Raw genomic sequence first — 24,105 nt, 5'->3', positions numbered from 1 at the left:
GACTTTTATTCTTTTGCTGTGGAGTTTTATGAATGTTAATACACATACAGATTTATGGGACCACTGCCACAGTCACAAGAGAGGACTCTTCTTCTATCACCACACAAATTTCTCCCCATGCTGCTCCTTTGCAACAAACCCCCAGCCCTAACTGCCGACCACCGCTCCTATGCTTTCTATCACCGTAGTTTTCACTTGAGAAAGTCACGTAAACGGAGTCCTATTACCATGTTTTGAGATGAGCAACTTCCCTTCAGCATAATGACTCTGAGATTCATCTGTGATGTTGTAGGCAGCAGCATTTTGTTCCTTTTCATCGCTCAGTGTTCCATTTACCACAGTTTGTTTATCTACTCAGCTGTCCCAGGATATTTGTGGAGAGAGCTGTTAGAAACATTTGTGCACAAGTGTGTGTGTGAATGTCAGTTTTCATTTTTCCTTGAGATAAAACTTTTTGCTTTATTTCCATTACGTTGCTTGTTTGTGACTTACATACTTCAGTTGGAGGAATAGAAGGCTCAGGAGTCAGAGAAGTGAACTAAGTCAGCAAGTGGATTTCAGCTGTATTAGCGACAATCCAGTAGAGATTCTAACAACATAAAAAAGATCTCTTAAATTCGTGGGCATTTTAAACAGGAACGTTTAATAAAAACGTTCGCTTAACTGGTATTATTTTTTCCTTAACTTCAGGAAGAGTATATGTTTATTGGCCATCTGGGGCTATTCTCTGCTTGCCTTTTCTATTTCGAGAAGAATTTTTATCTAGAATTTCCAAAGATCTAACATTGTACTGAAATTCTGATTTAGTAATGCAACTGTTTTCTAAGTTTGATAAGGCTGTTTTCCTTTCCCACTTCTGAAAGCAAGACTAAAGACTATTTTTAATGGTTTCACCAGGACCATCAAAGTAACCTTGCACAAAAACAACTTTTGACTAAGGTAACGGCTCATCTCTTTGCTGAGAGTTGAGAAATAAAGCAAAGTTGTCCACGTGTCAGGAAACTAAAATTAAATATGACAAGAAGTCCAAATATTAGTGTTTTTTCCTGTTAGGCTAAATAAAGCTTCTGCTGATTCTTCAATGTTTCCTATAACACGTTAGAACCAGAGCTAAATGGTTAAAACTCTTTCCTCTCGTAGGCTGGCAGCTGAGTTTCCATCATTTACAGTGCTATAAAAGAAAGTTTATCATAAATTGTTTTGGTCTCCTGGAACATTTTCACTGGCAAATGAAGTTAATGGAGTCTCATGCAAAACAACAACAGCACTCTTAACCCGTGTATGTCTAAAAACACTAGAAACATTGCTTTGCAACTGAAAATAAGAACTAGCTCGTTCTCACTGGAAGGAAGGGAGGGGTTGGTCTTCTTTAGAAGATCTATGATAACTCCTGTCTATGATAGTATCTGAGCAGAATTTACCAGACAATGTTTATTTGGGGGGAAGACAGGATCAAAAAAAAAAAAATCATACTATTTCACAGGTTGAGGTTCTGTCAGAACTACCATACCATCATGGGAATTTTGTTTTGTGTGGCTGCATTCCCATGTGGGGGTTATGTCTCAGTTGTAAGATTTGCTTCATGTAAAAAAAAGCCTTATAGAAAGTTGTAAGCACAGAAGAAAAGAGGCAGAGAAAAGGGAAGAAGTTTTAGTAATCCTTTAAGATCTCCTTCTCCATACCAAAATCCTGGAAAAACTGGTAAAAGGAGGTTGCTTTGTGAGCAGCAAACCTCATGGTAAGAAACATTGATTGCCTTTGAGGATATTTTCATCAAGCTGTGGCACACTAGTAAGTTCTTTTTCTCTGAGTCAGAGGCATCACTCAAGGGTTATCACACTGAAATTGTACAATTACAGCACCTATTTTATCTGTCTTCGGTGATTTAATTGAGTGAATTCTTTGAATACTACATTGATGACTATCATTTATAAGAACTCAAAACTTAGTATGTCTCCAAATTTAAAAATACAGAAATATATTGAGAATCTGATGTGAAACACAAATAATCCTTAAAGACTGGAAATCTCAGTTTCTAGACCGAGTTCTGCGGAGTTAATGTTAGAAATGTGGACCTCAGATTTCTAGTAAGTGAATTTTGGACTTAGTTCAAATGTTGGTTTAAAATCTTGCATTGCTATCTAATTTGCTGTGATTTGGGGGCAAGCTATTTAACTAATATGATCCTTACATTCTGTGTCTTTAAAATGGTGAAAATTGAAAAAAAAAATTGAAAGAATTGAAAAAAAAATGGTGAAAATTGTCCCTGGCATGTCTACCTAATAAAGTAGAGGTGAAATAAAGGTAAGGTATGTAAGAGCACCTGGAGAACTCTCATGAATTAACATTTAAAAGTAAATCTGTGCTAAAAATAAACTACTGGGACTATTTCAAAATGAAAAGCTTTTGTGTGTTGAAGGAAACCATCAACAAAATGAACAATCAATCTACATATGGAATGACAGAAGATCTTTGCAAAGATATATCTGATGATTCAAGAGGTGAATAACCAAAACATATAAAGAACCCATATAACTCAACACCAGAAGAGCTAATAATTCCATAAAAATGGGCAGAGGAACTGAATAGACATTTTTCCAAAGAAAACATGTGATTGGGCAGTGGACACATGGAAAGATCCTCAATATCACAAATCATCAGGGAAATTCAAATCAAAACCACAGTGAGATATCACCTTACACCTGTCAGAATAGCTGGTATCAAAAAGACAAGAAATAACAAGTGTTGGAGAGGATGTGGAGAAAAAGGAAATCCTCATACGTGCAAACTGGTACAGTCACCGTGGAAAATGGTATGGAGGCTCCCCCAAAAGTTAAAAGTAGAAATATCATATGATTCAGTAACTCCACTACTGGATATTTACTTAAAGAAAAAGAAAACACTAATTTAAAAAGGTATATGTACCCCTCTGCTTATTGCAATATTATTTACAACAGCCAAGATATGGGAGCAAACTAAATGTCTATCAATGGATGAATGGAGAAACAATGGAGTATTACTCAGCCATCAAAAAGAATGAGGTCTTGCCATAAGCAACAACATGGATGGACCTAGAGGGTATTATGCTAAGTGAAATAAGACAGAGAAAGAAAAATACTGTATGATTTCACTCATATGTGGAATCAGAAAAACAAAACAAAGCAAAGAGAAAGCAGTAAAAGATTCATAAATACAGAGAACAAACTGGTGGTTGCCAGAGGAGAGGGAGATGGGGGGGCTGGCAAAATGGGTATAGAGAAGTCAAAGATATGGGCTTCCAGTGATGAAATGAGTAAGTCACAGGGATGAAAGATACAGTATAGGGAATATTGTGAGTGGTATTTTAATAGTGATGTATGTTAGTACACTTGTGGTGAAAACAGCATAATATAAAGAGTTGTCAAAGCCCTATGTTGTACACTTGAAACTAATGTAACATTATGGGTCAACTATACTTCAATTAAGAACAAAACAAAAGTAAAGCTATGTTGAAAGAGAAGACTGGCTTGGGCCATAGCTACCCACCCTTCCCTGCCAAGTGGTAGGATCTATAGCGATATACTCAAAAAGGCCAGATTCCAGATTATTGTTTTCTGGATACTCACGTAGATAAGTCCAGCTTTTGCTGAAGACTATGGTCAAGTTTTAGAATTTCTCTTTCTCTTTTTTGGACTGCCACACTTGGATTAGAGACAGCTCTGGACATAAACTCAACCTTTGGCAGATACACTCACTTTTTCATAAAAAAGTCTATGTCCCATGAAGTATCACTTACCAAGGAGAAGCATGTGTTGGCCTAATATTTCTTACACCAAAAAATCTTTACATCTTCTCTGGCCAGACCCACTCAAGGGAAAGTATCTATGGCCTGTAACACTTTATGATGTGCTCAAGATGAGGAGACATAGGAAACTTCTCTATTCTAGTAAGGTGAGTGATCCTCTGTTTGGGATTTTGAGCATGATACCTTTTTGCGTAAGGTCCTGAAATTCCCAAATGAGTATAGAAAGACTGCCAAGGTCATTAGGTAACAAGGTGGTGGTAAGCAGATACTATATGGGAGGGGTTTGATATGACCTGCTCTACTAGGGATTTATTACAGACAGAGACATGGCTATAGGTCAGGGATTGAAAATCAGCAGTTTTGAATTCAAGCAGGACCTCAGGAGGGTTTTCATCAGGGCCATCCAGGACTTAAGAAATGCTCTAAGGAAGCCCTGGTCCTTTTTATCTTGATCCACTTAGATGTGTTCTCTTAGTTATTTCTCTGACTTCCTCTGCTGTTGGTCTTAAAAGATGGAGAGCAGTTAATGCAGATCTGAGTTTTCTAAGAGGAATGGAGTAGTCCCATTCCCACAGGTTTCCTTGGCCTCTAAGAGGAAGATTATATTATCTGGAAGGACTTTAGCCTTGGATTTTAGGGTTGCTAACTCCCAGGATAAGAAGTATGGGAGGTCAAAGGAGACTTCCCCTCAGCCGTAGTCTCAATCTCCAATCCCAGGTTCCCAACTACACAGCTCTGGCTCCAGTCCAGAGCATAAGGATCCTAAACAAACACTTCCATAGCCAGGTGTAATTGTCCCACTTATTAATAAAGATGCAAGTGACTGCATCAGTATCCCTCACTTTCTATTCATATCTGCCCCACTCACTGCTGCTCATATTTCAGTCTGAACTGAAGAAAATTCTCATTAATTTCCACCACAAAAACTAGAAATTAAGTATTTTCCCCATCAAAAAATATAATTTAATGTTCTTTGTTTCTGCCACTTTTCCACACTGCCTGCATACACTGCAGATAGTAAATTCTATATGACTAAATAATTGGAGTTGGAGATGAGGTGAAAAGATTGCCAGTTGAGAAAACTCTTCAAAATTCCTATTAGGGTTGACTGTACACAGAGAATAATTATAGCTTTTCTCTATATAGATCTGAAGTAGAAAGATTTTTCAAGAGTTTCTTTTCCAGTGTATAGATTATTCAAGTGGCTTTTCTATACTCTTCTTATTGGATTTTTTTAAATAAGGTGAAAGTAATCAAGTAGCAGAGGATTCATTCATTTTTCTGCCAGCAGCACTGCATAAAGTTTTCATAGGTAACAGCAAAGCTAATAACAAAATTCAGATTTTGTATTACTTGGGAGATTTCTTCTTTCTATTTATCCATGTATTAGTTCCACCTAGAGATCAGTAGAATTGCCAATATGGCAGTATAAAAATGTACATACACAGAAAAAAATTTTGATGATGCTTAATTGGAAGAAAGGGGAAAGAAGGGAAGATGATGACTTGTGCCTGCATGTGGATCAGAGATAAACCAGCAAGATACGTGACAAGATGACTCTATTTAGAGCAAGAAAATCTGGGCCTGAGTCTCACCTCTTCTAATTACTAACAATTTAATCATGGGCAAAAGAAGACATTTAAATTCTCTAAACAGAATTTTGCTCATAGTAAAATGGAGCCTCAACTCTAGCCATGTGACCAGATTATTGTGGGGGATAAAAAGATGGGATAAAATAAAAGAACGCATTATTAAAACTCAAAGGCATAAGAAAGTTAAGCAGCATAACTGTAGTACCACAGCAGAAAGTGATGTATTGTACTCAGAAGAAACAGGAAAGACAGAGAGGTGAAGAATCAACATCCCTCGTTTCTTTTTATTTATTTGATTTTTTGAAGTTTAAAAAAAAAATTCCAGTTAGGTAACATGCGTAATATTAGTTGCAGGTGTACAATGTACTGAGTGATTGAACACTTACATGCAACACCCAGTGCTCATCACAGTGAACTCCCTAATCCCCATCACCCTAATCACTCTATCTTCCCACCCACCTCTCCTCTGGTAACCATCAGTGTGTTCTCTATAGAGACAGTTTCTTGGTTTGTCTCTCTTTTTTTCCCCTTTGCTCATTTCTTTCTTGAATTCCACGTGAGTGAAATTATATGGTATTTGTCTTTCTCTGACTTATTTTGCTTAGCACAATACTCCATCCACATTGTTGCAAGTGGTGAGATTTCATTCTTTCTGATGGCTGAGTAATATTCCACTGTATGTATATACCACATCTTCTTTATCCATTCAACAGTGAATGGACATTTGAGTTGTTTCCATAATATGGCTGTGGTATAAACACTGGAGTGCATGTACCTTGCCTATTTTTAAATGCTCATCAGTCCCATATTATAAGATCAGAATTCAACTATACCAAAATCAGCTGCTAGACCACTGGTTCTGCTTCTAACCTTCCCATTAATACACTGCATAAGTTTTTCCAAGTTATTTGACATTCCTGGGATTATAAGAACTGATTATTCTATAGCCTCGAGGTTTCCTAACTCCCAGCCTCACCCATAGTCAGCGGGTAGGATGCTATCAACCGTACAGAGCTAGGTACCCATCTCAGGCTAGGTTCCCTGAGAAAGGAGATGCTACAGCAGGACCTGAATCTAAGTAGTTTATTTAGGAGGTGATTCCAAAAAGCACAGATAGAGGGATAGAGCAATGAGAAATGAGGGAAGGGCAAGAAGTCAATATAGGGTGCATTATCTAGCAGGTTAACACTGCAGACAGCTCAGTTCAAGCCCTTGAGGGAATCTCTGGACGACTGTATAGGATTTATGTCAGAGTTGTCCCATCTAAGCAGAGAGGAAAGTGGGTCATTTTTTCCTTCTATTCCCTTCCTTCACTGGCTGAGCAGTGTTCTTGAGACAGCAACTCCCCAGCATCTGTGACTTGCTGTGCATACCAGCCAAGCACATCAGAGAAATCTGGCAGTGACCGGTCACGAGTGCCTGCACAAAGTTGTCATCAACATGCATGAGAAGGGTGAGTGCTAAGGAGACCTGGGTAGAGCTATGACAGCAAAGGGAGATGAACTGTTCAATTCTCCTTCAGAATAGGATAGCTGCTTCCTTCAGGAATGGTGAGCTGAAGGACTCCTGTGCTTAGTGGCTTCTGGACCCCCTTCAAGTTTCGAAGTGAGGGAGCACTCTTTTTGTGGCAACTCCACCTCATGATTGATCGAGGTGGTGGTTCAAGGGCCTGTCATTTCTGCCCAAACTAGGACTTAGCTAGTGAATAATCTCTGCTCCACAAGCTCTCATGGTAGAGGCTTTCTTAGGTTCATTCTAGACTGACAGCTCCTTCCAACCCTTTCCTTTCTCAGATGTTACTCCTCAGTAAACCTTTTGCTTTCTTAACTTCATCCCTAATTCTAAAGAGAGGTTTGGAAAGCATTAACCTCTGGACTGAAACCAAAGAAAAATCTACCGTACATAAGTCAACAGGAAAGCTGGACTGAAAAGATCCTTTCCCTAGTAGGGCTAGACAAGAGAAACCACTCCCCCAAGCACGTCATCAGGAATCAACCAGACAAAAATACAGTCAATGGAAACGAGATAAGAAAAAAACTTGGATGCCTGAAAGAAATGAAGGATTGATTAGACACTGAAGAAATCCTTGAGGGGGATCATGGAAATTCCTTCTCTAGGCAAGTTTTTAAAAGGACAGATTATCTATTCCACTGAAGCTCATGTCATTTTCAAAATCCTTACCACAGATATTATTTTTATTTTCTTTAAAAGTTTTATATATGACTGTATATCTTTCTTTTTAATTTAAATGCAGTTAGCCAACATGACTGTAGCTTTTAAAAATAGCAGAAGAATTCAAGACTCAGTGGCAACGAATCCAATAACTTGATACACATGAAATCATCATAATAGTGAGAAAGGCTTGAACAAGAATCTGTTATTTAGATTTAGCTATTTATTCATTCACCAAAAATATGTTTGAACCCACCTATTTTGCAGGAACAGTTCTAGGTATTAAGATATATCAGTGAATGAAACACATCCTAATATCCTGCCATTGTGGACATGATATACTGGAAAGAAAAAAAGATGATAAATATTATAGTAAAATAAATATCTGTATAGTAAAATAAGTATCTTAAAAGGTGCTACATAATACATAAAAATAAAAAGAACAGGGAAATCCAGAGTTCCATGTAGGATATAGGTTCCAGTTAAAATTAGGTAGATGGGGTAGGTTTTATTGAGGTGACATTAGTTCAAACTCTAGATTGAAGTGAGGCAATCAGCTATATGAATAGTTGGGAGACAGAGAATTCCAGGCCCAGGGAATAGGCAGTGACCTCAGGCTCTAATTCAAATTTTTCTACCTTTAAAACTCATCCTCTTCTCGTTGGTTCTGGCTATAATATTCTAAAAACGATGCCACTTTCAATCTTCTAGAGACTATTCCTTTCTCTTATAACCATCAGCCAGATGCAATTTGATGAGATAATTGTCTGGCTGCAAACTATACTCATATTTACATTTTCTTTGCTCTATATGAACATTTATAAAGACAAGGTGACATATTGGAAAACAGAGCCTGAGGGGTACCACCCACACTCACACTGCATTTGTGGTATGACTTGTTGGGTGTTTATTCCTAGAACACTCATTAAATGTTAAGTGGTAAGTAGGACTTACAAAGTCTCTAAAATCCAAACAACTTAAATGAGAGTCATTTTCTCTTCACCAGTTGGAAGACAAAGCAGAGACAAGTTCAACTAATTTGGTCTCAGGCCAGTCCTCTTGTGAGCATCCCAGTCCAAGTTGAACATTTGAAGTGACATATTTCATAATTGCTCACAGTGAACCAATCTTTATTTTTTATGTAGAAACCAATTCCGGTGACTTTTACCTGAAACCGGCAACATTTCACCTTGCTTGCTAAAAATTGCTCAAAAGATACACACTATTCAGGACAATTGGAAATACCCTGCTAGCACCTCCCCATAGAAAGCCCACTTTCTGAATATCTTTGGCCTTTTAACTATCTCCCCCCCGCCCATGACTAGAATGCAGTATCTCCTAAAGGACATTAGAATTAGAAATTAGACCATGACAATCAGACTGAAGGTGTCGGTAGCCCCTTGCAATGAGAATAAAGCTGACAAGCATCCAATAATGATATGTAACTTATATAATAAGGACAATGGATTTTTTAATGAGATTCTTTTTATGTGCAACATGAAATTTTTGTTTGGAGTTCCTTAAAAGATCGGTAGTGCATACTTTGAAATTGCATTATGTAATTTGTGGAACAAAATTAAAACATCTTGCATTTCCGGCGCATTTTTCCCAAGGATGTCCGAATGTGCTGAAGATATGAATTCACTGATTTTCCTACTGTTCTTTTAGTAGCTAAGAATCAGGTGTTATTTTCCTGATTTCAGAGACAAGGACCCCGTGTCAACCTCCACCTCAACCATCACATATGTTGCTTTCCTCGGTTTAAGTAGCCATTTGTCTCCTTCACCTTCCAGCAATGTAATTTATTTTGCCTTTATACACACACAGACATGTACATTTTTCCCCCCTGACTGCAAAACAAAGATTTGCTGTGGACGTCACTCTTGTGCCGAAACCTAAAACAGTCTTGTAAAAATGAATGGAGACCATTTTCACCCTTGGCTTTGCAAAAAATAAATAAATAAATAAATAAAAATTGATAATATCCAGTATTGAGAATGGTATAGGGAAATGGGTTCTCTGAGGCATTGCTGATGCTGAAATGAAGTGCTACAAAACGTCTGGAAGGTTAGCTGGAATTTTCTATTAAGTACATAAACTAGTATAATTTTCTTTGGGAAATCTACTTACAGAAATTAAAATCCTAGGATTCCATACAAAATACATTTATTTTAGCATGCTTTATAATGGCCCAAATCAAGCAAATTAACCAAGAAAAGCATAGGAAAATGCAGTTTCTCATCAATGGATGAATGACTGAAAATTTTCTAATTCATTCTTTCTGTGGAAAATCAGGTAAACATTAAAAAAACAAATTACTTTTGCAAGCATTACCTGGAAAGATGATTATATAAATTAAATGAAAAGATCAAATGGGTGGTAAAATACATAACATGATAAATTTTTTAGGTAGGAAAAAGCAATATTCAGGGGCGCCTGGGTGGCTCAGTGGGTTAAAGCCTCTGCCTTCGGCTCAGGTCGTGGTCCCAGGGTCCTGGGATCGAGCCCTGCATCGGGCTCTCTGCTCAGTGGGGAGCCTGCTTCCTCCTCTCTCTCTGCCTGCCTATCTGCCTACTTGTGACCTCTCTCTCTCTGTCAAATAAATAAATAAAATCTTTAAAAAAAAAAAAAGCAATACTCAGATGTGAGAAAAAATATATTTGTCTACATATTTAAAAGCATAGAGAAAAATACATCAGGATAAACCCTAAATTGTTCATAGTGAGAAGCTCTATGTATCCCTGTGTTGGTAACTAAGGACAGGAGGAGTGGAAAGAAGGTGCCAGGGAGACTGGGGATTTTAGTTTGTTCAACTTCTTTGCTTCAGCATGAAGTTTGAAGTAAATACACCCCCCCCCCCCAATTTTTTTTTAAGGAAGACATGACACAGAATGGTGAAATAGAATGAGAGGGATTTGGGAATCAGCCATATTGAATTTTCCTATGTAATGTGAGACACACCACTAACTGTTCTGATGATGTGTTTCTTCATATAAAATGGAGATAATACTTACCTCTCTCTGTAAAGCACAAGGCACACTACTGGAAAACAATAAGAACAGGACCAATGCTACTCCTAGGGTCAAAATATGTATCAGAAAGCAGAGAAGAGAGAGACGGGGAAGGGGTAGAAATTCTTTGTGTCAGACAACAGAAATTGTTTAGTTGGGCGAATTTCCCCGTTAACCAGCTGCTGGGTAAATTATTGCTGGAAGGAATATGTTCACGCCCTCATATGTTCTGCCTTTGTGTCTTACGGATTTAGTCTCAAAATTTATCAGCCTCAAGATAAAACCCAGGGCAATGCAAAACCAAAGTTTTAGAGAAGAAAATGCATGGTGGCCTCACCACAGAAGTGGGAGGAAGCAATCTAGTATAGTTAGCCAGTTCAGGTCAAGATTAGGAGAAGGTAACATGACAAGGATTGCCTACAACCACAGGAAGCTAGAAGAGACAAGGAAGGCCTTTGGAGAGAACCTGGCCCTTGCCAACTCTTGATTTTGGACACTTAGCCTCCAGAATGTGAATGAACACATTTCTGTTGTTCTAAGTCACCCTGTTTTTGGTACTTGGTTAAGGAAGCCCTAGGAAACTAAGAGATTTTGCTAGGAAATCCAGGGATCCCCAAATCCTACATATAAGGTCTTAGTCCATTTGGGCATTACAGGATTATAACAGAACACTATAGTCTGGTTGGTTTATAAACAACAAATTTATTTCTTATAATTTTGAAAGCTGGGGACTCCAAGATCAAAGTGCTAGTATAGTCAATGTCTGGTGAGACCTCACTTCTGGGTTCACAGAGAGCTGTCTCTGGCAGTGTCTTCACAAGACAGAAAAGGGAAGGAATTCCCTGGGATTTCTTCTAAAAGAGCATGACTCCCATTTATGAGGGCTCCATCCTCATCACCTAATCTCCTCCCAAAGATCCTACCTCCCAAAATCATCACACTGGGATTTAGGATTTAACATATGATTTCTGAAGGGACAAAAACATTCAATCTATAACATATGCCCTCTTCTTTTAGGGTAAAACTATAGGATTCATGATTGTAGAGACTGGTTATTGGCTTTAAAAAAAGATCAAGATTTCTCTCTCTTATAGACAGCATGTACATCATTATTCTAAAAGCCTCTGCACAGAGGAGGTAGGAGAGAGGCACTATCATATATTTAAATCTCTATCTTGTCGGTGCTAAACTGTGGATTTCTGGCAGGAATAATTTTCAGTGCATTAACTTCTACATTTATATTTTTAAATATTGGAGATAACAAGATAAACTTTCAGTAAGGATCCAGTAATTTTCCCTAATTGAATCTGGTGTCTTATCCAATTCTGTTAACCTTCTTTTGGGTGAGCCATGGGAAGTTCCTTGGCTGATGTGGTTCTATGATGGAATGTATCTGGCTCATTTTAAGTCCCCCTCACGATTTGCAGATAGCTTTTACTTTTTAGTTCAGCACACACCCAAAGTACTTTTTGTAGTCTTTATGGAGCCAATGCTTGTCTTCAACATATTCTGCAAAATATTGCATCCTTCCGTACTTGCTCGAGAATGACATTTTTATCCTTCCTTGAATGTCACAGTAGCATAAGTATGATGTTTTCTTGGCCTGCTGTGCTCTTACCCACTAGTTGCACTTAGAGTCTGCTCCCTGGCACACAGAATGTACTAGGTAGCATAAGGATATTTCCGGTCCAACCCCATTAAACATCTTTTATCAGGGCGCCTGAGTGGCTCAGTGGGTTAAAGCCTCTGCCTTCGGCTCGGGTCATGATCCCAGGGTCCTAGGATCGAGCCCCGCATCGGGCTCTCTGCTTAGCAGGGAGCCTGCTTCCTCCTCTCTCTCCTGCCTGCCTCTCTGACTACTTGTGATCTCTGTCTATCAAATTAAAAAAAAATAATAACCATTCAAAGTCTTTAAAAAAAAAAAAAAACATCTTTTATCATCCTCAGCTCAGCTTGCACCTACTGCACTTAAAGCAAAAGACAATCTGGCTTTAGTTAACCCATCTTGCCATTCTCCACCATAACAAAGAAATAGAATAACCATTCTCATCAAATTGTCAGGTATTTTGACTGACCTTTATACTAAATGGAGGCTGTTTCTGCCTAATTTTGCCATTGGGTTAATGCTTTGAATTCTCTTATTTTACTATGAAATATTTTTCCAGTTAAGATGCAAACTCTTATTTACTCCAACAGAAATACCTGCAGAAACAAGCTTACTGTGTGATCGACTGATTGCGGAGTGAAAGACAACAAAAATCCTACTCTCAACAGCGTTATCAGTCACACTAACTCATAGGGGAAAATGCCTTGGTATTCACATCCTAAATCTGGAAAAAATTTTCCAATGGCAAATTTCCATTTTCCCATTTACTGTATACAACTATGTTAGCATGCCCTTTTGCCAAGTAAAACGGAACTACTATTACAAAGTATTTGTAATAAAAGAGACTTGGTGTTTAGTTGGGGGAACAACACTAAAATGCCTCTAAAAAGCAGAGCTACCGAATGAAATAGATTTGAGATCTGTTTTTAGAATTTATAATATAACCAATAATACCTAAATGTTCAAAGCAATGTTGAGTAAGACAGTGGTCAAGGATAAGAATTAACTAGGAAAGACTTCCTTAAACAGACTGAATCCAAATTTGAAGGAAATAATAAAGTAGATTGGCAGGGAAGAGATGAGAAGTCTAGGAAAGAACTGACTAGGATTTTCAGCTTAACTCTAAGACATTCATAACTCCGCTTCTCGGTCAGTCATAACATATCTGCACCCAGCTTCCTGGCTGAAAAAAATAGATATCCTGGAGTTTATGACTTCTATAATTTAAAATTGCTAATATTCTATGGAGATGGATAAAAAAAACAAAAGTAGCAAAAACTGATTTAGCTGGAGTTGAAATTACCATGGATTCTAAACTCTTTTTTTTCAAGATTTTATTTATTTATTTGACAGACAGAGATCACAAATAGGTAGAGCAGCATGCAGAGAGAGAGAGGAGGAAGCAGACTCCCCGCTGAGCAGAGAGCCCGATGTGGGGCTCGATCCCAGGACCCTGAGATCATGACCCGAGCCAAAGGCAGAGGCTTAACACACTGAGCCACCCACGTGCCCCGGTAGAGGGAAGGGTATACATTTTTATTGGTGGCGTATAAATATTGTATAAGATTTTATTTATTTATTTGTCAGAGAGAGAGCACAAATCGGGGAACAGCCGGCAGAGGGAGAAGCAGGCTCCCCACATGGGAGCAGGGAGCCCCACGTGGGGCTGGATCCCAGGACCATGGTTTCACGACCCAAGCCGAAGGCAAACACTTAACCAACTGAGACACACAGGTGTCCCTAAATATTGTATTTTAAAAGTATTATAACCATTTTACTGTGTCACCTTAGCTAACCTGTAATCACCCTGCCCATCATTTCTTTCCTTGTATAGTTCTAATCATTTTTACCTAAAAAAGAGAGAAGGTTTACTTTTCCTTCCAACTCTATTTTTAAAAAAAAGACTATAAAATAGAGGGTCGTAGAAGATTGTCATTCTAGCTTTGGCTGCCTTCCTTTACTCTTAATCCCAATGACCTCCCTCACAGAACATTCGATGGAAATAGCTCCTATGCAGAAAATGAACTTGTGATGAACGACCTGGGTTCCTAGAGATGGTCTTGGCCACGTTTACCTGTAGGATGTTAAATACGTCATTGAAATTCTTTGACCTGCAGTTTCCTCATCAGTGAATGGATGATAATAATCCATACTCCACAGGGTAGTTATGGGAGTTAACAAGATACCATAGATAACACAAGAAACGTGTTAAACTCAAAGTAGATGCTTTCTCTGTGATGACTGGATCTCTGTCCTAGAGGTCACACGCATGTGCATGCATATTCTGCTAGGAACAAATGCAGCAGAAGATAATATGAATTTCAGAGCAAGCAGTGCCAAGTCACTGGTATATTTCCATTGTCTAAATAGAAATGCTAAGAGCTACCTTTGGCAGAGATTATGAGAAGTTATTTGCAAATTCTTTTGTGGAATAAGAGTTTGTTTGTATGATTTTACCATGAAGTCTCCCACTCTGCTCTCCCTAGACACAGAAATCTGAGACAGTGTTGTTCTCTGGGCCCCCTACAGGCAACTGTACCCTAACTGATTCAATGTATAAAAACATTGGCATTTGAACTCATCAATTCTCTTTTTATCTTCCCCTGACCTCAAAGGGGGACTAGATCACTGGAATGTACTGATCCTTCTCTAGAAGTACAACATGATCACAACATCTGGGACTGCCCACGTTAGAGTTCTCAGGGCTCTAAGCTCTGTTTTCCCTGAAGTTCTCATGAAAATCCCCTGAAACCCTAGGGTTTCCCACTTCCTCTAGGGGGTCTTGTTCATGACTTTCTGCACTGCCTGACTCTCCCCACTTTCTAACCCCATCCACTCTGTGTTCTTGTCACCAGGTGCTAATAATGTCAGTCTATCAGGCACAGTAATTATTGCTAATGAAGGAGGACAGGGAAGGGTTCATGTTCATCAGCCATGTGCTAGGAAGCACATCAGGTATCCACTTATGTCCTTTAATTTGATGAGTTTAGATATTCTTAGACTTTCTAGAAATATGGCTTTATGTCTAAGAGCGACTGTAAAATATACTTCTGTATTAATGGGGTTGATTGTGGTGGAGAGAACCTGTATGCCTCTTCACATCTCATCCTAGCTTGGGAAGATGCTGACTCCACCCAGAGGTGGGTTAGTGCTGACTAAAATAGTGTGCCCTCAAAATGTGGGTGGCATCTCAAAGTCTTTTTTGTTTTGTTTTGTTTTAAGATTTTATTTATTTTAGAGAGAGAGAGTAAGCAAGTGAGAGAGAGAGAGAGAGAGCATGAGCAAGGGGAGAAGGAGAAGTGGACTCCCCGCTGAGCAAGGAGCCCAATGTGGGGCTCAATCCCAGGACCCTGAGATCATGACCTGAGCCGAAGGCAGAGGCTTAACCCACTGAGCCACCCAGGTGCCCCAGAATCTCAAAATCTTTAAACCTCCCCACCACTGAATTTATCCATAGCTCATCATGGCTGTCCCCTGACATTAAAGGTGGAAAGGAAGGGAAGTTGCTTGGTGGAGGCAGATAAGGGGAAAACAATGTTAAATATGGCTTTAATATTACACTGTAATGTTTGCTCATAATTGGTTGATGTCCTACCTCAGAAAGAAATCCCTCCATATCTGATTTCTAAATGCTGAATTGGTAAATCTAATCCTGCTATTTTTTGACTTTCTGTGTAAACCCCACTGACTTCAGCTTCACTGCTGCACCAGTCCATTGGAGCACAGTAATGACTGCTAGTGGAGAAGGGCTTGGGAGACAACAATCCCAACAAGAAAAGAATCGCCACCAGCTGATACATGTTTTGAGGGCTTCCACACATTCTGCACAGGTCACCTCATTTATCTTTCCTGCATCCCTAGTGACTGGAAGGGAACTGCAATAATACAGTTCTACTTTTTTTTTTTTCAATTAAAATATTTTTTCTTTTCAAATTTTTATTTAAACTCCAGGTATTTAACATATGATGCAATACTAGTTTCAGGAGTAGAATTCAGTGGTTCATCACTTACATCACCCATCACAACAAGTGCTCTTCACAAGTGCCCTCCTTAATCCCCATCACCCATCTAGCACATTCCCCACCCAACTCCCTTCATCAACCCTCAGTTTGTTCTCTATCCTTGAGAGTCTCTTATAGTTTGTTTTCTTCTCTCTTTTTCCCCCCTTCCCATATGTTCATCTGTTTTCTGAGCGAAATCATGTGTTTGCCTTTCTTTGACTGACTTATTTCACTTAGCATAATATCCTCTAGTTCCATCTATGTCATTGCAAATGTCAAGATTTCATTCTTTTCAATGGTCAGATAATATTCCAGTATATAGACACATAGATATAGATGTAGACAGATAGATAGATAGATACAGATATAGATATATCCCACCTCTTCTTTATCCATTCATCAGTCAATAGACATTTGGACTCTTTTCATAGTTTGGCTATTGCTGATAATGCTACTATAAATATTGGGGTGCATGTAGCCCTTCAAATTTTTTTTAATCCTTTGGGTAAATACTTAGTAGTTCAATGCTGGATCACAGGGAAGTTCTAATTTCAACTTTCTTATGAACCTCCATACTGTTTTCCACAGTGGCTGCACCAGCTTGCATTCCCACCAACAATGCAAGAAGGTTCCCCTTGGGATGCAGTCACAATGCAGAGACTGTGACTTCTTCAAACTCTACTAACTTGAGGAATAGAATCCACAGGTTCTGCTTATTGTTGGTGTGTATTAAAGTGCCATCTGATGACTCAATGAAGACAGCAAGCACTAATATTTAAGCAGGAGGAAAACTGAGGTAACCCTGCTTCTACCCTGCTCTATGAATAACCTTCAGTCACTTACTAACATAACAAAACCCAACTTGACCCTGGTGGCAAAGAACCTGATTATGCCAGGCTGGAAAGGATCAGTGGATGTAATCACATTGAAATAACTCAATTGGGCAAAGAAGGGAAAAGCCTGTAACATTTCACAAACAAATTGCAAATGTAATTAATGATGATGACCTGAGAAGTGATCGATGATTTTCAAAGAAGGACACTGAACAGGAGCTGATCAATATAGTGATGTCATGGAGACAAAAAAAAAAAAAAATACTCAAAATATTTATAGAATGCTATTATTTGATCCAAATCATTAGTCACAGGAAACTCTCAGGTTCCCCCAAGTTCTGAATTCAGGCATCCCTACTGCTCCAAAGGTTAGATTTAAAGAGTGTGGTTAAAAGTATGGAAACAGTCCAAATAATTGGACCTTACCCCTCTAAAACCCAAATGGTTATTTACTATTTGAGAGTAAAAATTCTCCAAAATGTGCACTAGAAAGAGGACACAAAGCAGAATCTTACATTTTCTGGAGGAAGTTCTGCCACTGTTACGAATGCTCATGACTCCAGCACTAGTAGACACCAATGTTTGAGGGGTTACTGAGGTGTGTAGGCCACCTCCCCTTTTCTGAAATATCCCAGAATGGAGTGTTTTTAAGTTATTAGGTGAACTTCTTAAATTTCTCCTGCTTCCTCCTCTGTCATCATGCTGTACACAGTCAGCTTATTACTGTCATGACCTACACCTGATCCATCCATTCCCCCCATGCTACCCACCACTACTTCTTGAAAAAGTCCACGAGCTTCAGAGCACAAAAAGGGGGTAATAGATGAAGATGAGCTCTGATGATCAGATTGCTTAATATGGTTAGGCACATTCCTGTTTTACTCCAAGGATGCTATTATTAAGTCAGATGTGATACATACTACTGTCCTCTGATTAGATGTACAAATCTCTTGGTGCTTCCATTTCTCCATTTGTAAAATGAGAATAAGTATATCTGCTATGAAAATTGAGTAGAGAAACACATGTAAAGCATTGGATACTGATCCTGGCCCACTGGACGCCTTTCTAAATGAATTGTTTTCATTGATAGTGTTATTGCCTAGATTATGTTGAATTCAAGAAGCTGTAGAAATTACAGCAGAAGAAGGCGCTGCTATTCCCTGTGGTCCAGTACTCCATCAACCACCACAGGAAGTGGTGAGATAAGCCATAACTGAAACACTAGTGTAATGAAAGGAACACTAGATGCAGTCAGAAATCTGGGTCCAAATGTTGACCTAGGTGTAGTTTTACTATATGCCAGGCACTGGTCTAAGTATCTAGCATACACTAATTAGCTCGAGTTGTCACAACAACCAGGAAGGCAGGTCCTGTCATTACCCCACCTTACTCATGGAGAAACTGAAAAAAAAAATTAAGTAACTTGCCCCAAATCACATATTGGACAAGCCACGGATCTGAACACAGAGAGACAACTGTAAGTCTGGGCTTCACAGACTCTCAGCCCTCTTAGCTTCAGTTTTCTCAAAGGTAAAATGAGAATAATAGCCCTACGCTGGAACTGGCAGAGGCTATAGCAAAGTCAACTATGGTTGTCATTAAGCTGCTTGACCAAAGATTTACTCTGTTGAGTGAAAGAGGATGGCCAAAGTTACATCATCAAAGATGTGATAGAAGATTATTCTAGGTCCAGACGCCAAGGACAACAAATTTTAGCAAACCTCAATATGTTTGCTGTTAAAAAAAAAAAGGCGGGGGGGACAAGTTATCATATTTTGAAAGAATTATTTGATTATTTAAAATCTTTTACTTTGTAAGTTAAGGATAATACCTTTCATGGTGTATAAAGAAGTTCTTCTCACATGAGTTAAAAAATGACTATAGAAGCACATGTTTCAGTCAGCATGTAAAAGTGTGTGCTGTTGGGACGCCTGGGTGGCTCAGTGGGTTAAGCCTCTGCCTTCAGCTCAGGTCATGATCTCAGGGTCTTTGGATTGAGGCCTGCATCGCACTCTCTGTTCAGCAGGGAGCCTGCTTCCCCCTGCCTCTCTGCCTACTTGTGATCTCTCTCCCTCTCTCTCTCTCTGTCAAAAAAATAAATTAAAAAAAAAAAAAAAAATTGTGTGCTGTCCTCTAAATGGTAAACTGATATATTGGGGTGAGTTTATTTTGCTTTCCAGGTCAGTGTAATTGCCTATTGATTCTTAGGAAGGGAGAAAAAAAAAAGTGCCATTCAGAACCTTTGCTTTTTTTTTTTTTTTTTTTAAAGATTTTATTTATTTATTCAACAGACAGAGATCACAAGTAGGCAGACAGGCAGATAGAGAGAGAGAGAGGAGGAAGCAGGCTCCCCGCAGAGCAGAGAGCCCGACATGGGGCTCCATCCCAGGACCCTGGGATCATGACCCGAGCCGAAGGCAGAGGCCTTAACCCACTGAGCCACCCAGGCGCCCCAGAACCTTTGCTCTTTAATTCCTAAACAGAATTACAGCTTAGACGGAAAAATGACATTGTTCAACAGCACCTCTGAGAGCAAGGGCCAAGCCTTTTCCTAATTACTTGTGCAAAATTGATGCTCAGTAAACATTTCTTATTTTAAAGGCTTTACCTTGTATAAATAATTCCTGCTTTGTTACACAAATTCATGTTGCATTCCTGATCAAGCACCTGATAGAGGACAGGCAAAAAATACAACAATGGTAAATCTTTGCATCATTCAAAATTGCAAAAGTTTGTGTTCTAAGACTAATGGGCATCAGCATACCACAGTTTCTAAAATTATATAAGAAATCTCAATATACTGTGGAAGTGAATACACAGAACCCTACTGAGTTCAAAATTGCTCCTACCTCAACAATGAAGATTAACTAAAGTCATGGTTTCCTTGCCTTCTTGGAATTTACAGAGGCACTGAACTTTATTTTGAACAGACAAGTTTTCTTAATAAGAGAGGGAGAGAGAAAATGAGAGAGAGAGACTGGAAGAAAAAAGGGAGGAAGAAACAAAGAGAAAGCAATCATCTAGGGATGTCATATAGAAATTTTTATGCCCCAGGCATAAGTGGCAAATGGCCTTGTATGAAGGAAAGAGTCTGACAAAACCCCTGCTAACCTCAGAATCATATGACACTTGGGATTCATGCTTCTCAAAACCTGTCTAACATCCCATGGAAAGCATATTAAAGACGTCGGTCTTGAAAAAATTAGGTAATTGTTCATTCGATTCTCTATCTCCTTCCTATTATTTTCATTTGATTCGTGTCTATATATATAGAATTTCCAGGAAGCACTTTACTCATAATTTTAAGGATTGTATGAAAGAAAAATGTAAACATGAACTAAACATACCCTGCGGCCAAATCACTGAACAATGTAGTTACTGTTACTCCTACAAGCATAGTATTTAAAATCAGAATAGTCGCAGAACTATATGTACTTCAGATCTCAAAACAGAAAGTTAGCTTCATTTTGGAATACAACCTCTGATGGACCATTTTTAAAAAAGAAGATTTATGCATCTCATTAGAAATTTCCAGATATGTCTATGAAAGCTTCTTTTTTCCTGCTAACCATGAGGCACTTATGGGCACAAGAAATGTGTTGTTACAGCTTCGGTAGGTCTTTATCATCAGATGAATGGGCAGGCCCACAGCTACCCGGTTTATTGCAAGTTTCAAATGTGGTCTCTGAACCAGTCTGTTTGGGATTCTTTGTTACTGGGCTGCAACAAGATAAGCAGAAGCTTGGCCAGGATGTAAGCCAACTGGACCAGGAAGCTGGCACTTTTTCTTAAAACGGTGTAGCTTCCCCCATAAAGGAAGAGGTACATCAGTTTACATTGTGGGGCAAGTTCTCTTGTGCCCTTAGGGACCAGTGACTGTTTATGGACTGGCTACTTTGAGTGGCAGTGCTCTAGCAGTCGATTTTTAAGTACAAGATGCTCTAGTGTGAAGCTTGAACTCTTGGGTTCTGGAGGCAGGCAAACCGGAATTTGAGTCCTGGCCTCGCAACTCAGTATCCAAGGACCCTGCGTGAACTGCTCAAGGTTTGCAATCCAATTCCTGTACCTGTGAAACTGGGAGAGATGTGTCTCATACACATTAGGGTGAAGCTTAGACGAACTAATCAAACGTGCTTAGCACAAAATCTGCCTATATGAAGAGATCAGCTTAAAATACGCTTAGAGGTATTACTTCCACGTAACTGAGGAAATGAAAACTTTGCTGTCCTCCATATGACTGTGACTGACAACCAAAACCACTTGAAATATTCAGACCAGTTAGGATAAAAACCTCCTTCAGCAGTGAAACACAAGAGTGGTTGAGTCCCTGAAAGGCTCACGTGGCATGGAAATACTCCCTGCTCCCCAAAGAAGGAAATGCATACCTATTTCAGAGCAAGCAGGCATGGGAAATAAACAGGATAGAGGAAAGGGCTTAACATTTGATGTCAGAACATCTGGGGATAAACCCTAACTTTTAGAGGTTGCTTTAACTTGAGGCAAACAAGTTCTTAAATGAGAAAATAAGACATTTATACGCATGCAGATAGACACTGCATAGTTCTTGGTGCAGAGAAAGTGCTCAAGTTATTTTGTCTAGTTATCCATTACTAAGTGCACAACATAGTTGACTTGGTTTTGTGCAGAAATACATTTCTTATTCTGGAATCTGGTGATTCAAATATTTTAGTCAATATTTGCATTTATCTTCTTGTTCTCCACCACTGACTTACTAGGCTTACCAAGTCATTAATGAAAAAGGAAATCCTCCCCAAGTCCTGCCATATCTAAAATACTCTTACAGTCACATCAAGATTCTGTAAGTCATTGGCAAGTCCAATTAATACCAAATCATGACACCACCATTTTGAAGATCTTATTTATTTATTTGACAGAGAGAGATCACAAGTAGGCAGAGAGGCAGGCAGAGAGAGAGGAAGGGAAGCCGGCTTCCTGCTGAGCAGCGAGCCCGACGAGGGACTCGATCCCAGGACCCTGGGATCATGACCTGAGCCGAAGGCAGCGGCTTAACCCACTGAGCCACCCAGGCGCCCCAGACACCACCATTTTGATAGCATTTAATTACTTGGTTGGCATGATTTCAAGCAAAGATGGTAAAAATAAAATCTGAATAGGAGAGTTAGCATTAACTTGGGGTTTCCTCATCTCTGTTTATCTATCTACCAAGCTCATAAATGAGGAGCTGAGTAGACAAGAAGGGGGAGGAAGACCCTCATTAATCTCTATTCCCCAAGCCCAGTTTTATGGAAAACTATGAAACAGCAATTAATTATCAAGCTCTGCTCACTAACACCTGTGCTGAGGAGTATGCATGGGAAAAGACGCATGGAAATGAATCAATCATGTCTATTAGTGTAGACACATCTCCTCAAAGAGTGTATAGTAAGATCATCTGTGCAAACTCTGGCTGCCCAGTATGCACATATATTGTTCACGCCCTGAGGCTGCGTCATGTCCCTGCTGATGGCGCTCAGCTAACCCAAACTTATTCAGTTCCTTCTCATGTTTTTTTCTCTACCGTAATTACCTCCTAACTACTTCGTCCTGCCTCCAAGATAATCTCTCCTCAATTTATCTTCCCTAAGGCTGTGGGAATTAATTTTCCAAACTGCCAATCTGATCATGTCATTTCCCATTAGAATCTTTCGATGGCTGCCCATTACCCTCAGGATAAAATCCAAACTCCTTAGCCTTATCAGGTCCCTGCTGATTTCCCCCAGCCTCAGCTCATATTACGTACTCCCTCACTTAGTCTAACGACAGTATTTGCAACTCCTTCCCTGTTCCAAACTCTCCTCAGTGCCTCCGCCATATTCCTCGTCAGCCAAAATTATCCTCCCCTTTCTCCACATTATTATCAGACAAATTCTTACTTCACAGTTACCACATAGCAGAGGGCTACCCTGGTGGCCTCTTCAAACTTTCCAAGGGTTTGAGCAGTCCCAGCTCTTACCTCTCAGTTAACTTGCAAATCCAGTAACGAAATGATCAGTGTTCATCTCTGAACCTCCCATTGAACTATAAGATCCTCAAAGGCAGGGAGGGTCTTCCTCTGTGACTCTCTATTTTCACTGTCTATTACAGACTTGGCAAATAGCAGGCTTTTAATCGATTATGAATTAACAAATACTCAAAGTACAGAGCTGAAGTTGCCCAACAGCATATCTGAAAAGTATCCAAGCAAACTATAAAATATTCTCTCTGGAATTCCTCACAACCAAAGCCTAAAATAGCCAATATTTATTCATCTTCAGTTCCAAGTAGCGTTCATGGTGAGGGGGCAGGGTGAACAGACAGAGCACTCAGCATCAGTTCTGGGCAGCTTCTCTGCTAGGTTCTTACCCTGTAGCTTAAATTGTCTTCAGATCAACTTGGTTTCCTGGCTGTATTGTTTTACACAAGGAAGTAGACACACATCAAGTGTGGGCACAACACATACATGGTCCACGCTACCATATAGCTTTTTACATTCAAGAAAAGATTGCATTCTTTTTCAAAGGTCATAATAATAGAAATTATGTTCTAGTTTTCATGCACTTAAAGGTATCCATTTAGTAGCGTTAGGTTTTTTTTGAATGACTTAGATAGGGACATGTAATTTAAACTGTTGGCTTAATAGTGTCAGTGTTTCAGTGGTCTCAGCTCCACCTGGAGGATAATACCTGGCCTATGTAGTTAATTGAAGAGTGCAGTTTGCTGTTCCCACCGAAGGCATAACCACGGTCACACGGAGAGCACTTATCCAAGCTTCCTCTGACAAATCTTCACAGCCACACACAGATCTAGGCAGATCCAAAACAAATATACAGAAAGTGCAACTTAGCTGGAGTCTGGACACCAAAGGGGAAGAGGGGAGGGGCCAGTCCTTTGTGCTAAGGGCAGTCACGTGCTGGAACTCCCGAGCAGCACCGGGTTACGTGACGGCGGAAGTCAGCGGTTGAATACACACAAGTGCTTGATCAACTGTGAGTCATTATGTGGTATTTGAATGTGTCCCTGAGATGCTGGATCTGTATTCTCATCTAAGAATCTGTGGCCTTCATGATCAGATATTTGGAATGCAGACGATCTGGGGACTCGTGAAC

General features: G+C 39.4%; 1 protein-coding gene across 1 annotated transcript in view; it reads right to left on the bottom strand.

Moving 5' to 3' along the window:
- The window catches only part of RAB3C (RAB3C, member RAS oncogene family), a 645,683-nt gene extending 622,621 nt beyond the window's left edge, over nt 1-23,062 (bottom strand). The window contains exon 1 of the mRNA XM_047729420.1: nt 22,974-23,062. The gene's annotated coding sequence lies outside the window, so the exon portion shown is untranslated. The remainder of the gene's footprint in view (nt 1-22,973) is intronic.
- Between the last annotated feature and the right edge of the window lie 1,043 nt (nt 23,063-24,105).

The sequence above is a fragment of the Lutra lutra genome, chromosome 5 (assembly GCF_902655055.1).
Source record: "Lutra lutra chromosome 5, mLutLut1.2, whole genome shotgun sequence".
NCBI classification, from domain to species: domain Eukaryota; kingdom Metazoa; phylum Chordata; class Mammalia; order Carnivora; family Mustelidae; genus Lutra; species Lutra lutra.
Note: the sequence above shows the minus strand (reverse complement) of the source record. Positions and strands in the feature narration are given on the sequence as shown.